The sequence below is a fragment of the Gossypium hirsutum genome, chromosome A02 (assembly GCF_007990345.1).
Source record: "Gossypium hirsutum isolate 1008001.06 chromosome A02, Gossypium_hirsutum_v2.1, whole genome shotgun sequence".
Taxonomy (NCBI): Eukaryota; Viridiplantae; Streptophyta; class Magnoliopsida; order Malvales; family Malvaceae; genus Gossypium; species Gossypium hirsutum.
Genome location: NC_053425.1, coordinates 78,599,353 through 78,617,780, shown reverse-complemented (window position 1 = coordinate 78,617,780; position 18,428 = coordinate 78,599,353).

Genomic DNA, 18,428 nt, shown 5'->3' with positions numbered 1-18,428 from the left:
ACATAACCTAAGAAGGTTACCTCCCTCAACCAAAATTCACACTTACTGAATTTCGCATAAAGTTCCTTTTCCCTCAACACCTGCAGCACAATTCAGAGATGCTCAACATGCTTCTCTTCAGTTTCAGAATATACCAAAATATCGTCAATAAAAATGACTACGAATCGATCTAAAAATGGTTGGAATACACGATTCATCAGATCCATGAATGCTGCAGGAGCGTTCGTCAGTCCAAATGGCATAACTAGAAACTCATAATGACCATATCGAGTCTTGAATGCCGTCTTATGAATATCTACCTCCTTGACCCTTAACTGATGATATCCAGATCAAACATCCATCTTGGAGAATACCGAAGCTCCTCTAAGTTGGTCAAATAGATAGTCGATTCTTTGCAGAGGGTACTTATTCTTAATCTTCAGTTTGTTCAACTGCCAATAATCAATGCACATCTGCATCGTCCCATCCCTTTTTTTTACAAACAAAACTGGTGCTCCCCATGGAGACACACTCGGCCTAATAAAACCTCTATCCAACAAATCTTGAATCTGTGCTTTCAGCTCCACTAACTCCTTTGGTGCCATCCTGTATGGTGCGATGGACACTGGTGTCATTCCAGGCAACAAGTCGATTCCAAACTCGACTTCTCGGTTCGGAGGCAATCCCGGAAGCTCCTTTGGGAAAACATCTTGGAATTCCTTGATGGTTCTAACCTTATCCACCGTCAGTCCCTCAGTCTTTGACTGATTTACAAATGCCAAATAAGCCTCACAACCCTTACGAATCCACTTCTCGGCTCTCAACACCGACACCACATTGGACAAATAATCCCTTCGCTCACCTATCACCATAACCTCCTCACCCTCCGCGGTCTTTAACACCATTCACTTAACGACACAATCCAGAGCTACCCTATGCTTAACAAGCTAGTCCATTCCCAGAATGAGGTCGAATTCTCTGAACGGTAACTCCATCAAGTCTCCAGAGAAAATCTTACCTTGAGTTTCTAAAGGCACATCTCTATACAGTTTGTCTACCCTAACCGAGTGGCCCAAAGGACTTAGTACCGATACCCCACTCACAGTCTCCTCAGAGTGCATACCTAACGACCCAGATATGGCACATGAAACATACAAATGAGTAGATCCAATATCTATCAAAGCAGTGTACGACATGCTAGAAATCAAGAACGTACCAGTTATGACGTTGGGTGCATCACCCTCCTCTCGACAACGAGCTGCATACACCAACGCTAGCTGACGAGCCTCAGTATTTCTAACACCTCTGCCAGGTGCTCTTCGACCCCGACCATTTCCATTACCGCCCCTACCTTGTCCACGTCCTCTCGGTGGCTGTGGTCCACCTCTCACTGGTTGAGCAACCCTCTGTTCTGTAAATTGAACGTGATCTATTTTTTAAGGACAGTCCTTGACTTTGTGCCCCATAGATCCGTACTGGAAACAAGCACCAGAACGTCTCCTACACTCGCCCAGATGTACCTTACCACATCCCCACAAACTTGCGGTCTAACAATATTCATCGAAACTACTCGAATTGTCTCTTCCACTCTTGCTCTTTTAACATTCCTATTTGCACCACCCGAAGGTCCTGAATCCCTCCAAAAATGGTTCCGATCCTTCTCACGATTCTTTCTTTTAGTACGCTTCACCTCCTTAGTTATCTTAGCTTTCTCCACTAAAGAAGCAAAGTCACGCTCCCTCTACGGAGAAATCAGCACCCTAAGTTCATCTTTAAGACTATCCTCGAAGTGCACACTACGTTCATACTCTATAGCAACTATCCCAACGGCATATCGGCTCAGCCTCAGAAACTCAGCCTCGTACTCAGCAACTGTCTTACCCCCTTGAACCAGATTTAGAAATTCTTTCCTGCGGGCGTCCATATAACTCGCCCCAACATATTTGTGACAGCCCAAAATTGACCCTAGTCGGGAAGTGGTTTCGGGACCGCTAAACCGAGTCACCGAAAGGTTTGAATGCGATGTTTATTATCTAGAATATGTAATCATGAATGTGTGAAAATTTCAAGCTTTGATTTAGTCGATTGCATGTGAATTTAGTCAATAGGACTTATATGAGAAAATTTTAAAATGTGATAGGTCAATGCATGAGGACCTATTAGTGCATGTGGAAGAAAAAGGGGACTTGCATGTCAAATTCCCCCTCCCTAATATGTAGTGGCCGGCCATGCTATGGGTGGAAACATGTTGGGAACATGTTGGCCTAGTGAGGTATGTAGGATAAAATATAATAAGAAGTATGGGGAAATAAAGAAATGGAAAAAGGAAAGGATGGGTGGTAATTGTTTCTTTCCTCCCCTTTTGCCGTGAAAGTAAGAAGGAAAAACAAAAACAAAAGTGTCCATCTTTCTTCATTTCCCCTTGGCCGAATGTTCTAAAGAAGAAAGAAAAAAATTTGTTCATCTTTTATCATCCTTGGCCGAAAATGCTAAGAAGAAGGGGGAAGGGGAAGTAAGACATTCGGCCACTCCTTCTAGTCTTGAATAAGGTATGTAATGCATGGTAGCTTTTGGAAATTGTTGAATGTATTAAGCTAGTTACTAAGTCCCTTACTTAGCCCATGTTCAAATCTTGAATATTGTTGGTAACATGAGCAATCGGTCATTTTAAGTCACTATTAAGGTAAGGAAGTATGTACTAGCTTTTGAAATTTTAGTTGATATTGAGTGAGTTATCAAGTGATTTTTGTAAACCATGTTGAAATTTCGATTTTGGGGGTGAGTATGGTTTTCGGCTATAAAAGGTTAATATGTTTTGTGTTGAAGTTTTTGGTGATTTTGAGTAGTTAGGGCTAAATTACAAAAACAAATTTTTGAAGGACTCAAAGGTGAAATAAATAAGATGTATGGACTTATATGGGCACTAGGAAGATTCGGCCCTTAAGGAGTGTGACCAAACTTTGTGTATTTTGTGTTTTGTGGAATAAAGACTAAATTGTGAAAGTGCGAAATATTAGGGGTAAAAATGTAATTTACCCATTTATGCGTTATTAGACTAAATTGAATGAAAATATGTTAAATTAAGGCTTGGCAAGCTAGCTATTAAGGTGAAATGCTAATGTTAGTATTTGATTCGGTAATAATCTGTTTGGGGACAGCAGCAGTAAGGTGATTTTGGAAAATCGCCATAATTTGTAGGAGTTGAATTAGAAGCTGAGTGAATTATGCCATTAAAGCTTGAAGAGTCTATTTTCTTACAAAAGAAACTATGAAAACAAAAGAGTTACCGATCTTGAGATATTTGAAGTATTGTGGGGCTGAGTCAAAATGACTACTAGATTCCCTGTTCTGTTTTTAGAAAATCATTATAAATTGTAAAAAATTGATTATAAGATAAAATTTATATGCTTAGACTCCTTAATGAGTCTAGTTTCAAATGAGATCAAATACAACACATTTTGAATTCTGTAAAATGAGAAATTTGATTCGTAGTGAAGAGTGGTCAGAATAGTCAAACAGTGAAACAGGGGAAACTTTAAGAAAAATCTGGTATTGATTGGCCGAGCCAAAAATTCTGAAAATTTTATGGATGGAAGATATACGAGTCTATATTCAGGGAAAATTAACGGCTAGTGATTTGGAGTTTTGTAGCTCTAGTTATAAACAATTTAGCGACTACTGCTCAGGAAAACAGCTCGTAGTGAATATGTGATTTTGTTGTAAACATTAATGAAAATTTGCCAATGAGTTATTTATTGACTATTATAAAGCTTACTATAATCTATGTGTGTGAAAGTCAAATCAATATATATATTATTCTGAAAGTAATACTTGAATAGTCGATTAATGACTATTTTAAATTATTGATTTGGCTCAAGGAGTTAAAGGAGGTGAATCGAGCAAAGGCAAAGAAAAGGTTATCGAGTAGCCGAGTTGGAACCGTCTTACCCAACACGAGGTAAGTCATTAAGCATGTAGTTGGTATTATTTCAAATGGTCATAATGTGTATGTATTGATGCTGAATGGAATGAATAAATATACATATATATATATGCATGTACGTATGTGATGATGAAATTGTTGAATGAAAGAAAAGAGGTAAGATGTACTGAGTTGTTGATCTCGGCACTAAACGTGCGGGATAACCATTTATGACCATGAGATTGGCGCTAAGTGCGCGGGATTAAATTGTACAGCACTAAGTGTGCGATTCGACTATGTTGCACTAAGTGTGCGAAATGAATATGATGCACTAAGTGTGCGAATTGACCATGCGGCACTAAGTGTGCGAGTTTGACTATGTGGCACTAAGTGTGCGATTTGATTATGTAGCACTAAGTGTGCGAGTTGATTATATAGCACTGAGTGTGCGGACTCGATATACATTCGTGAATCATTACGGACACTATGTGTGCGACACTATTGAGTCGATCGCGGACAGCGGATCGGGTAAGTGTTTTGAGTACATGGCTATTATGTGCTATGCTTATACTTGGTGTTGAGCTCGGTAAGTTTGAACCTATGTGACAAATATACTTGAAGTCACGTACATAAAATTTATCGTAGGATGGGTGAAAGGCCGTTTAGTCGTTTGATTGTAACGAAAATAAATTGATTTATGAAAATGCTTCAATGTCCTATTGATGAGTATATGGAATGTGAATGCATGAATTGATATGAAATTGAATTGATAGGTTGGAGGAACTATGGTATGGTTCGGAATGGATGGAGTAATTAGCCTCGTTCCATTTTGTTTTCTCTTGTGATAATGTTATTGATGGATGGTAGTGCATAGCTTATGACTTACTGAGTTATAAACTCACTCGGTGTTTCCTTGTCACCCATTATAGGTTGCTTGGACTCATCTATTTTTGCGGGGTCGGGCCGTCATCGAAGTCATCACACCGGATAGCAAGTTTTGGTACTTTCTTCTTAGTGTGTTTAGAAGATCATTTTGGCATGTATAAGCTAGTACGTTGTGTTTGAATTATGGCATGTAAATTTTAAGCCATGCGAAAATGGCACGAATGTTCGATTGAGTTGGATCAAGGGTAGGCATGAAATGGACCTAGTTACTTTCGTAACAGATGCTGGCAGCAGCAGTGTCATGAGATTGAAAAATCACTAAAAATAGTAGGAGTGGAATTAATTGATGAATAAATTATGTAATCGAAGCTCGATGAGTCTGTTTTCATGAGGAAGTAACGAAAAGATCATATGAGCAGTATATTAAGAGATAATCAGATTTTTGTGGGACAGGGCCAGAACGGTTTCTGGATTCCCTGCTCCGACTTTGGAAATTCATTATAAATTAACCAGAGATAATTAGGGGTCGTACCATATATGTACAGATTCCTCTCTGAGTCTAGTTTTCGTAGAAACAAACGGCATCAGTATTGAAGCCCCGTGCAGGGAGATATCCAAGTCGTAATGGGCAAAGGTCAGTGTAGTCGACCCCTACAATATGGGAGACTTTGACTAATAAACTGTACTAATTGGCCCGACCAAAAATTCTAGAAAAAAATACATAGATGGGCACATGAGTCTAGTTTCTGGGAAAAATCACGAAACTGATTTTCGAGTTACGAAACTCAAGATATGATTTTTAAAACGACTAGTACACAGATTGGGCAGTGTCTGGAAAATAAATTTTGTAAGGGGTTAAAGTCAGTTAACACCTCGTGTTCGACTCCGGTGTCGGTTTCGGGTTAGGGGTGTTACAATATTTTCCCTTGAAGGCCATCTTAAACAGCTCCCAAGTCACCCTCTCAGCTGGGGTACCATCTCTCACAGTGAGCCACCACTGATAAGCCTTATCTCGTAGCAATGATATGGCTCCCTTTAGCTTCTGCTCTACGAAACAGTCCAAATCATCCATAATACGTTTTATGGCCTCTAACCAATATTCAGCCACATTCGGGGCTACACCAGATACGCCCCTAAAGATCTCTGCTCCATTAGCCTGGAGTCAATCAGAAATAGATCCTCGAATTTCGTTACCCATACTTGCCCCGGTAACCCTTTATAGAACATGAAGCATTACCTGAGATAGAGCGTCATCCCCGGCACCTCAATCATGAGTCTCCACTTCTGTTACCTATGGTACCGGTGCATCTGCCACCAGCATATGTCCTGAAGATGAAGATCCAGCCCGTGCACTACCTTGGCCATGTCCACGGCCTCTTCCACGAGCTACTCTCGTACTCATATCGTATTATCTAATTACGAATTTTATGCATCAATTAAATATTTCAGTGTTTATTACAGATGTTTTATGAACAGACAGTAATTCAGAATTTATTTTTCGCAGAATCGTAGGCTAGCTACAGTTTCAGTCAACTTATCAAAATTCATACAGTTTCAGTATCACCCTAACTAGAGTATCATAATAGGGTTTCAGTACAGGCATATAGCTGATAATTCAGGAACATTTAAAAAAATTCAAAATGATACTTAGATTTGGTGTGCCACCCTCTCAGAATCCAAATTTTTAGAAAATCGGATTTGCAATATTTGAAATCATTTATTGTAGAAAGAAAATCTTAAAAAAAATGAATTCCCAAAGTGATTTTCGAAAATCTTTGTTTTATCTTTTTAAAATTTCCAAAAAATTTTGTTTGCTTGTTTTTTTAGACCCATTCCACAGTTGAGCCATTGCAACCTCGCTCTGATACCACAAAATGTAACGCTCCAAACCCAGCCTGGACGTTATGGCCAAGTCTGACGCGTCACATTGATTACGATTAGTTGTGTTCTTTGTTTATGGTAATCAGGGTGATTTTGTAAAACAATGGTTATTTGTTGACTAATAAAAAAACACCGATTAATTAAGTATTTAGGTTATCCATTTGTTACGCTCATTGTGTTTTGAAATCATTTATTAATTTTGAACAAAAACCCACACAGCTTGAATCTAACAGTTTAAATCGAGTAGAAGTAAAACAATTAATAAAACCATAAAATTTACAAACGGCCTTATTACAACTTAAAATCCAAAACAATTAAAGTAAGTAAAGGCTGATCAAAACACATGAAGAAAACTGAATTTGTAGAACATGTGGCCATTCCGAATCCCTCACAGCTCCAAATCCATTATGGATGGGGATTTCCTGCATGGATGAAATTAAGGGGTGAGTTTGGAAAACTCAGTGTGTAAAAGAACCCAACCATAGTCCAAATCAGATCAAACCAAAGAAACAGATTAAGTTAGGCCTTAGCCCTATACAGAATTTAGAATAAAGCCCATAGGCCCATAACAGATATGGTACAGATATTTCATGTATGCAGAAAACCCAACCCATTCCATCCGTATACACCCCCGTACCAACCTTACACCATGTGGGGAGACAACTCGACCCACCCATCCGCTACACACCAAAGAAATTGCAGTATGGCTACCAGAACAAATATTGTGACAGAGTCACCAGATACAGATATTGTGGCAGAGCCACCAGAACAGATATTTGTGGCATAGCCACCAGAACGCTTCCTCCATCAATATAACCCATATCCCATGCAACAGATATACATGTCATGGAATACAACATATAGAATCAGAATATCATGCATTTCAGTCAAAATTAACCTTAGGGGTATAACAGTCACTTTACACCTAGGGGTGTAATGGTAAATTTCATATTGAGGGGTATTTTAGTAAATTTACTATTTTAGGGTTTTCATGCATATTACAGCCATTAACATATTAACAGAAACGCTTACCGAGCATTTTTACCGAATTGGGCCCGTTGGCCCGTTAACCTAATTTTAGCCCATTAAGCCCAAATATACCGAAGTGCACGAAATTACGCACTCTGCAATCTTGCCTGTTGAGATTACCAGGATTAACAAAAAAAACTATCTCACAAGCACTCGCATGCCCGCAAGTTCACAAAATACCTGCTCTTCGGCATTTTAGCTTTTCAGCTTTTGCCAATCTAGTCTATAAGTCGGTGTCATTTACACACCTGTTTTGCGACGAATTGACAACGGGATCCCCTTACGATATCCTACAATTAGTTACCCACATGTTAGACTACAAGTCGATAACTATCATGTATTAGACTCCTTACCATATTCGACCATTAACACCTTAAGCCCTAAAGTTCTTACCTTTGTCGAAATTTGGACTAGATCTAGATGTCCAACAGTGTTAGCCTTCAAAGCCCTTTGCTGAATGTCCCCCTTGTCCACACTAGCGTACACAAAACCAAAAGAAAGAGGCCAATATTCCCTTAGTCCAAATGTTAGCCACCCTTAGTTGATAGGGATTTCGACTTTTACCTTAAACCATGAGTAACTAATGAAAGATTCGAGCACTCACCTAAAACGTTATGACACTACTCCCGATCTACTGTAGATCCAACCACTGCACAAGAAGAGAAAAGTATAATCAAAGATTTAGCTTTTGAAGTACCTCAGTGTAGAAAAGTTTTGGTTTGAAAGAAAGGATGAGAGGTTTGGTTTCAATGGAGGTTAGGCTAACCATCTTTGATAAGGGTTAATGAGGAAAAGAAGAAAAGAAATATGAAGGATATAGGTTCGGCTAAGGAGAAATCGGCAGCAGGTATTTGGTTTTGAGGGAAAACAAAGGTAAATAAGATGAGGGTCGATAAGAAAAGTGAAAAGAAGAGGGGAGGAGATGAAAGAATTCAATTTTGAAAAAGAGAAAGGATGATAGTTTTGTCTTACACAAGTCAGCACAAGTGTAGGGTGTAGGTTTCGACTTCTAGCAAAAGAAAGAAAAAGAGAAAAACCTAAGGTACCCTACCCTATTTCGGTAAAACAGGAGAATGACCAAACAGATCCCAAAAATGCACAAAAAGAATTTGACAACCACTAATCCAAATGCCAAGATTGCAACCACTAAGAGACCTAGCCGAATTTGCACTTACAGAGTCCCCTATACGGCCAACTCTTGCTTCCTACTCAAACTCCTTGATTTTCTCCCCTTATCCCTCCTTTACTCAATCTCTTGAACAACTCAAACTCTTCCTGACAGAGTTTCACCTAAGTTCCATCACATACCATACCTGTTCATAAAAAAAAATAATACCTTTATTTGCTTACCTTGTGACTTGAACCTTAGCTCCCCCTTGACTTCCACACGCCACCTTTTTAGCACCTCAGTGGCATCACCCTGCCACTTTACCACAGGTCTTCTTGTGGCCTATTCTACCAATTTAGTATTAAAAGCCCAATACACCAAAACCCCTTTCTCTTTTAAAATCAAAATTTATTAAATCTACCAGGTTTTAACTTAGACTTGGGCCTTCTAGAGGCCCACTAACATTCATAAACATGATTTATACAATCAGATTTTACAAAAATCAAGATTCACCAAAACTCACAGAAATCCCAAAAAGTCCCGAAAATCAGGGCGTTACAAAACAAGTGGTAGAGAGAGGAGTAGACAAGAAGAGATCAGCAGCAACGTGAGACAAAATTCAACAGAAATAATCCATCAAAGTGAAAGAGTTGGGGAGGGGAGCATTCGATAGAAAAACAAAACAAAATGGATAGAAAAACCACTCAAAATCAAACTCTTGGGGAACTAGAGTTCAAGTTCGGTACTAACACTTCCATATCCTCAAATTCCCTTAGTTTTCTCCCCAAAACACTCCCCAAATCCCCAATAATCAAGATTTTCTTAATAATTCCTTAAAATTCGGCCACAGCCATCCCCCCGCAACTCAACCACTTAGAAGTTTGGTCAAACACAACTCTTCTATGAAAAATCAATAAAAATAGATCCAATGTCAGTGCAGGCACTCGAACTCCAGGCCTTTTACTCATTAACACTCTTTTTAACCACTGGACCAGTAGGCCCATTCTGTCATGTTTTACCTACATTTATCTATAAGCTTACTAACTAAAGACAGTGCTTATTCCTTTAAAAAACAAAACTTTTTACACCTGCCCAGGCTTGAACCCAAGACTTATCAGACACTCCTAGAACTCATAACCACTGAAGCAGTCATATATTTGTGTCACTTTCTTACACAACTAAATATTTATGAGCAGCTTCCTAATTGTTCCCATACACAAGACCTAATACTTCTAGGCCCAAAATTTGGGGTGTTACAATTCACCCCTCCTTAAAGAAATTTCGTCCCCGAAATTTCCAACTATCAGAACAGTCGCATAACACAGACTACACCACTACGCTCCCGCTGCACACTCTAGTTCCAAAACATTACCATACTTAACCTGAGTGATTCTAGTACATTCTATAGATAGACTGGGACAATGCGTCAATCCCATACTCAGCCACCATAGGCAACTCCAGCAATACCCCTAAAAATTTCAACTCCATTAGACCAGAGTCGTTCCGCAACTGATTCATAGCCTACAGTACCAGTATTGAGTACAGCGACCCACTCCAGAATCCACAACATAGTTTGGGCAGTGTGTCGTCCCCAATCGTACGATCATAAAATCCAGCTCAAACACCCTCATAGCCTCCGCCGCGACCTCTTGTACCCCTTCCACGACCACCCCTAGTACTCATATTCGAATTGCGTTTTATCTTATTAACAGTTTTATGCATCAGTTTACAGTTCCAGTGTTTATTAACAGATGTTTTATGGAGACAGTATTCAAAGTATAGAGTTTTATTTCCGCACAATGCAGTGTCGATCGATGTCTACTGGTTTACTACAATTTCAGTATACACTACTAAAGAGTTTGCAGTACGAAATACTACCTACAGTAGTCTCAGTAATCCTACCTATGGCATTTTCAGTCAAAATCAAAATACAATCTTTAGACAGAACTTACAGGATCGGCACAGAGACTCGGTGTACCACACATTCAGTAAAACATTTTAAAATAATTCAAATAATTTGAAACAGTTCTTTAGAATTTCCAAGTTTTTAAAAGAAACCAAACCCATAGTTGAGTCTTGTAACTTGGCTCTGATACCACTAAATGTAACATCCCAAATCGACCTGGACGTTATGGCCGAATCTGGCAATGTCACATTGAAGTATTTTTCGTAAATTACAAAATTGTTAAAAACCCATTCTCTATTAAACCTTTTTGAATGACCTTGAAGATGATTTCAAGACTTGTTTAGTTTAAAAATGTAAGTCATTTGTTTAAAATTTTATTTCTTGCAGAAGCAGTTAAATCAATTACGTATCTATGGCATTTTTGAAAAGCATTTATCCTTTTGAAAACTCGTATCTTTTCCCTACTGCTAGCAGTATTAAAGCAAAAGAAATATAAATCCCCAAATTAAAAAAAATCCAGAGAGGCCTTATTATATAAAAACACCCAATTTAAATTACTTTACAATTAAAAGATTAAAGAGTGAAAAAACAGTTGTGTGGCCACCTTCGAGTCCCTCACAGCACCGATCCGCCTAAAGATTACCTGCAGAGATAAGCAGAAGGGTGAGTTTACGAAAACTCAGTTTGTAATCCCTTAATAAACAAACAGTCAAACATATAGTGAACAAATACAGTCTGGACCTAAGCCCATATCAATAACAGTGACAATATCAGTTTGGGCTTTAGCCTATCTCAATACAGAAACGATCATGTGTTTGGGCCTTGGCCCATTGTAGTAACAGTAAACAGAGCTGTAACAGTAATCAGTGCAGTTAACAGTAATCAGTGTAGTAACAGTTTAAACAGTATGTAAGTCCTACCCAACCAACCTCTACACTCCACTTCGTCTAGCCCTACACTCCATGTGGGGATAAGATCAACCCACCCATCCCTACACTCCAAAATAGCACCGGTTGCGGCACTAAACAGTATTTTCAGCACAGCTTCCAGAATAATAGGCTTAGAGCCATCAGTGATTTGCAGCAGAGCTGCCAGTACAGTACACTTCCTCCAATCATAATAAACCCATCCCCATGTAATGCATCATACAGTCATGTCATATCATAAAATCATACATTTGTCCATTACAGTTTAAATAGCAAGCTAAAATTTAGTCATACTTGTACATATATATAAATACCTCACATAGGGAAAAATAGTCAATTTACCATGTAGGGGCATTTAAGTCATTTTACCATATAAGGGCAAAACAATCATTTTTCCTCAAAAGGGCAAAATAGTCATTTTACCACATAGGGGCAAAACAGTCATTTTTCTACATAAGTGCAAAACAGTCATTTGATCAAATTAGGGTATAGGTATACTTACCAACCCAACAGCAGGTCCACAATAGTCTCGGGTGACCCGTGCATCCTTAACAATCCAACAGTGAAAATGGGCCCAAAGCCTATAATGCAAGCCCATGTGGGCCCACACGCTCGTGTGGCACACAAAGCCTAAAAATGGCCTTTACCATGTGAATTACCTAGCCCAATAATCTCCACACATTCGTGTGGTTTACCTATGTGGAGCCCACGAGCCCATGGGGTCCACACGGTCCATTTTGGCCCAACATGGCCCAAAATGGCCTAAGCCCATGAAATCACTCATGCTGGCCTCTACGATCAAACGCCCACATTTTATGTGTTCAGATTACAACACGAGCGAGTGCACGCCCATGTGGCATCAAAGATTATATTTTTTGGCTTTTTGCCTATCCATAGTTTGGGCAGTGCTTTACACACCTAGCCTGCTTTGTCGCCTAACCCCACGCGAGCACCGTAGTTACCGTTAACCTAATAACAGGGAAACAACTCCTCTCTAACACATCAACAACGGTCCTCAATCCCTTGGCGACTCCAAAAATCAATGAGAGGCTAAAAACAATAGTAGCTCTACAGGAAGATGATAATTTGACACTAGAAGAAAGAGTATAGGGAGTTCAAAAATTAAACAAATAGGAAGTCTAGAATTTGGCTAAACAAAGAGTGAGGGAGAAAGAGGAGAGGTAAACTGCAGTGACAGTTTGGAAAAAAACCAAGTCAGAGAAGAAAAGTGGAAAAACTAGCATGAAACCTTAGCAACATTCAGCCCTTCAGAAAGATAAGATAACAATCGCACCAAAGAAACAAGCTGTAGAGAGAGGAGTAGACAAGAAGAGATCGAAAGCAACGGGAGACAAAATTCAACAGAAACAATCCATGAAAATGAAAGAGTTGGGGAAGGGAACAGTAGTCCGAAAAACAAAACAAAATGGATAGAATAAGCACTAAAAACTGAACTCTTGGGGAACTAGAGCTCAAGTTCGGCAGTAACACTTCCTTATCATCAAATTCTCTTATTATTCTCTCCAAAATACTCCCCAAATCCCCAACAATTGAAATTTTCTTAATAATCCCTTAAAATTCAGCAACAACCATCCCCCCACAACTCAACCACTTAGAAGTTCGGCCAAACACAACTCTTCCATGACCAATCAATAAAAATAGATCTAATATTGGCGTAAGCACTCGAACTCCAAACCTCTTGCTCATTAACATTCCTTTTAACCACCAGACCAGTAGGCCCATTCTGTCATGTTTTACCCACATTTATCTATAAGCTTACTGACTAGGGACAATGCTTATTCCTTTAAAAAACAAAACTTTTTACACCTGCCCAAGCTTGAACCTAAGGCTTCTCAAACACTCCCAGAACATTTAACCACTGAAATAGACATATATTTGTGTCACTTTCTTACACAACTAAATATTTATGAGTAGCTTCCTAACTATTCCCATACTCAATACCTAATACTTCTAGGCCCAAAATTTGGGGCGTTACAACTATCATCTCCACGTAGGACTTTAATTTTAATTCGTAGAATTCTTGTGAGCCGGAAACAGACGTATGACTTATATGTAATTTTTCCAAAAGAAGTTCCTGATGCGGAGAAGATGGAGCGGTAGCGATTGAAGGCTCAAGGAATGCCTTGTGGTGAAAAACCATATAATTTCTTTTCATTTATTTTCTAGAAATATAACAATTGAAACCTTGGCTTACAATTTTATTTTAATTACCTATCTCCTTATATATTTATTTTATATTTTTTATAATATATATTATTTAATGTTATAATTATGACATATATATATGAGATGATCCACAGTTGATCGATTAAAAATAAGAAGTGTGGTAATGAGAAAATACATGTGTTGTATTGTTTTATTAACTTCTTTAGGTTATTCGTGTAACACCCCATACCCGAGACCGTTGCCGAAGTCGAACACGAGGTGTTAACGGGCTTAATTCATTACTTAAACAGCTCATACAATTTGTTTTAAAATTTTCTAGACAAGCTGGCTAACTGCGTCGCAGTCACTTTAAAAATCATATCTCGAGTTCCGAAACTCGAAATCCAATTCTGTAAATTTTTATTGAAACTAGACTCATATATATATCTAATAAAATTTTTTATAAAATTTTTGGTTGGGCCAATTAGTACAGTTTATTAGTTAAATTCTCCCCTGTTTCAGGGCTCAACTACTCTGACCTCTGTGCATTACGAATCAGATATCTCCCTGTACAAGGATTCAATGCCTATGCCGTTTGTCTTTAATAAAACTAGACTCAATAATGAGTCTGAACATATAAAACATGACTTCTAATTATCTTTGTAAAATTTATGGTGAATTTCCAAAGTCAGAATAGGGGATCCAGAAATCGCTCTGGCCCTATTTCACAAATATTTAAACATCTCATAAAATATAGCTCATCAAGATTCGATTACATAATTTATTCATTATTTAATTCCATTTCTACTATTTTTAGTGATTTTTTAAATTCACATCACTACTACTGTCTGAATCTATTTTTTTGGTAAATTTTACCTATTTCATGGTTTCCATGGATTAACTAGTAATTTGACATACATAACACCAAATATGATCATGATTAGCCATTCCAATGGCTAATCATTACCCAGCGTTTCCATACTACTCAATAACCATATCATAAGTGTAACACCAAAAATGATCAGCCATGACATACGGCATAATAATGAAATAGACTTAGACTATTACTGAACCAAAACCGAATTTGAGCCTAAGATTAAAGTCATTTTCAATGCATGAAATGCTTACCACAAACATCATCCATTTGTAGTACTGATCAATTTAACTAAAACGAATTTAAACCACTATCAATCATAACCAAATTATCAAGACCAAACTTACTAAACCTTATAACTAAGCACCCATAAGACCAAATCCAAACTTAACATTTAAGCCATATTCGCATGGCTAAAAGTATACATATCAAAGTTCAAACAAAACATAATAGCCTATACATGCCGAAATGTTCTCTTAGACCAACTAAGAAGAAGGTACCAAAAAGTTGCAAGCTGGTGTGATGACTTCGACGATGGTCCCGAGCACACAAAATGGGTCAAAGAAACCTAAATAAGTAACAAGTAAACACACCAAATGAGTATATAACTCAGTAAGTCATAAGCATTACACTACCGTCCATTAATAAAAGATCATAGAGAAAACAAATAATGCAAGATCAATTACTCCATCCATACCGAACTATGCTATAATTTCTTAGATTTTCAGTTCAATCTCATGCCAAGTCCTACAATCAAATCAAATACCAAAACAACCCAATTGATTTAGATTCATTTCCTCACAGCATGGAACAATGGTGCACTAGGTAAATTTATACATACACATCACATGTCTCAAATTCGATATTTTAGTTAATAGTTCTATCACTTAGTTCTTTCATGCACCTTTTATATTATCAACCGTATTTGCACAAATAGTGCTAATTACACTCGCACACATAGTGCCATAGTAAACCGCACACATAGTGCATTGGATTTTCTCTCATGCTTCAACATCCAAATCGGCACACCTAGTGCCACTTAATTCCACACACATAGTGCCATATGTCAACTCATTATGATAAGGCAATTTACTTAATTCAAATAGCACATATGGTTACATTAATAAATAGGAAAATCACTCCAAAAGAATACCTAACAAAAGGAATTCTTTTATGATTCACTAATATTATTTATATACAAACTAATCAACCTTACAAAAATGCTTAAGGGCTTACCTTAGGTCGGATGAAGTGATTCCCAATCAACTACTCAATATTCTTTGCTTTTCCTTTGCTTGATTCCCTCCTTTGGATTCTTGAGCTTGATTAAATAAATAAGTTTAGTAATTTAATTTACCTTGCAAGATACCTATATATATATAAATTTAATAATTCCATTTTTTTTACAATCATCCTTGTTCAAGACATCCAAGTCTCAACTAATGTTCATATTATATCTCAAAGCCGAATGTATTATCCCTTCCAAAATAATATTATGCCAAATATGATTACATTCAAATATACATAATTATGAATCAAACTCAACTTTGTAAACCAACCTCCTTATTTGGTCGATTGTATAGAATCAAAGAAATTTCACCAATGTGCATACTATATAGCCGAATATGCAAGATCAATCTAACATCACCTATGTACTTAATTTTAAATGCCGAATATACAATTTCGATGCAATATCATTTTTTTTTCATTTCATTTAAGCACATAGTTCCTCCACATAATAATTTGGCCGAATGTTTCTACTACCAAAAACTCCACATCTATCCATAATATCATACCAAGGTTCATATATCTATTAGCTATTTCATTACTCATCTTTCTAATATTCCATTCCAAAGCATCAAACACTATCCTCTTAACATCTAACCATCACAACCGAATGCCCATTTTTTTTTTCACCAAATAGAGAAATCAACCTATGGGTTATAATATGGATTTGTCTATTAACTAAATTTAACAAAATTTAATGAAAAATAACATGCAATCTTACCTTGATTAATCCCTTAAGTTGACCGAATGCTTTTTAACCATTTTTCTTTCCTTCTTCCTTTATGTTCGGTTTTGCAAGGAGAAGATGACACTCTCCCACCTTCCATTTCTTATTAATTTATATTTCTATTTAGATTATTTTATCATTTACCATTATAAAATTGTATTTAACTTGACTTAATGGAGGATCATCATCACATGGCCGGCCACTTCATGAATTAAGGGCATTTTGACATGCAAATCCATACTTTCTCACCTTGTTATTATTTAATCCTTTCAATTTATCTATCATATTTTCTAAATTTCTCAACTAAGTCCTTTCATGAAAATTCACATTCCTAAGGCTAATTTTAAACCTTTATTATTTCCACACATCCACTACCACATTTAATAAATGCAATTAAAATTAAAATAAATTTTTGTGACTCGATTTTGTGGTCCCGAAACCACATTTCGACTAGGGTCTGATTAAGACTGTCACAGCTCTCCCCCACATAAGGAATTTTCGTCCCTGAAAATCTTACCAGCGAATAAGTTAGGATATCGATCCTTCATAGTGTCTTCAAGTTCCCAAGTAGCTTCTTCGACCCCATGTTTAAGCCACAGTACTTTCACTAATGAGATTTTCTTATTTCGTAGTTCCTTTACCGCACGAGCCAAAATACGAACTGGTTCTTCTTCGTAACTCAAATCATATCGAATTTCAACCTCTGATGGATTAATTATATGCGATGGATCGGATCTATAACGTCGAAGCATCGAAACATGAAAAACATTGTGAATCTTTTCAAGTTCAGGGGGTAAAATCAATCGGTATGCAACTGGCCCAATTCGTTCAGATATTTCATACGGCCCGATGAACCTCAGACTCAATTTGCCCTTACGGCCAAATCTGAGCACTTTTTTCCAAGGTGAGACTTTAAGAAACACTTTGTCTCCAACCTGATATTCAATGTCTTTTCTTTTTAAATCCGCATACGACTTCTGACGATCCGAAGCTGCTTTCAAACTTTCACGGATCACTTTTACTTTCCGCTCAGCATCTTTAATCGAATCAACCCCGAAGATTCTAATTTCACTAAGTTCGGTCCAAAACAACGGTGTACGGCATTTACGACCGTAGAAAGCCTCATAAGGTGCCATTTTAATTCTTGATTGAAAACTGTTGTTGTAAGCGAATTCAATCAAAGGAAAATACCTTTCCCATGAACCATAAAACTCTAAGATACAACATCTCAACATGTCCTCGAGTATCTAAATTATCCGCTCGGATTGACCATCAGTCTGGGGATGAAAAGCTGTACTAAAATGCAACTTGGTACCCAATGCTTCTTGCAATTTCTTCCAAAATCGTGATGTGAATCTCGGGTCTCTATCCGACACAATAGAAATAGGTACTCCATGTAATCGAACAATTTGGGAGACATATAATTTTGCCAATTTATCGAGCGAGAAATTTGTACGGACAGGGATAAAATGGGCAGATTTCAGAAATGTCTCGTTTCATACCAGGCCACCAAAACTGACGTTTCAGATCGTTGTACATTTTCGTACTACTCGGGTGGATTGACATGCGGCTACTATGAGCCTCGCTTAAAATCAAAGAAATAAGTTCTGAATTTCTTAGAACACACAGTCGACTTCTGAACCTCAAACAATCGTCATCATCAATTTTAAACTCTGATTCCACATTTGAAACACATTCAACTTGTTTAGCAACCAATTCATCGTCGACTTTCTGGGAT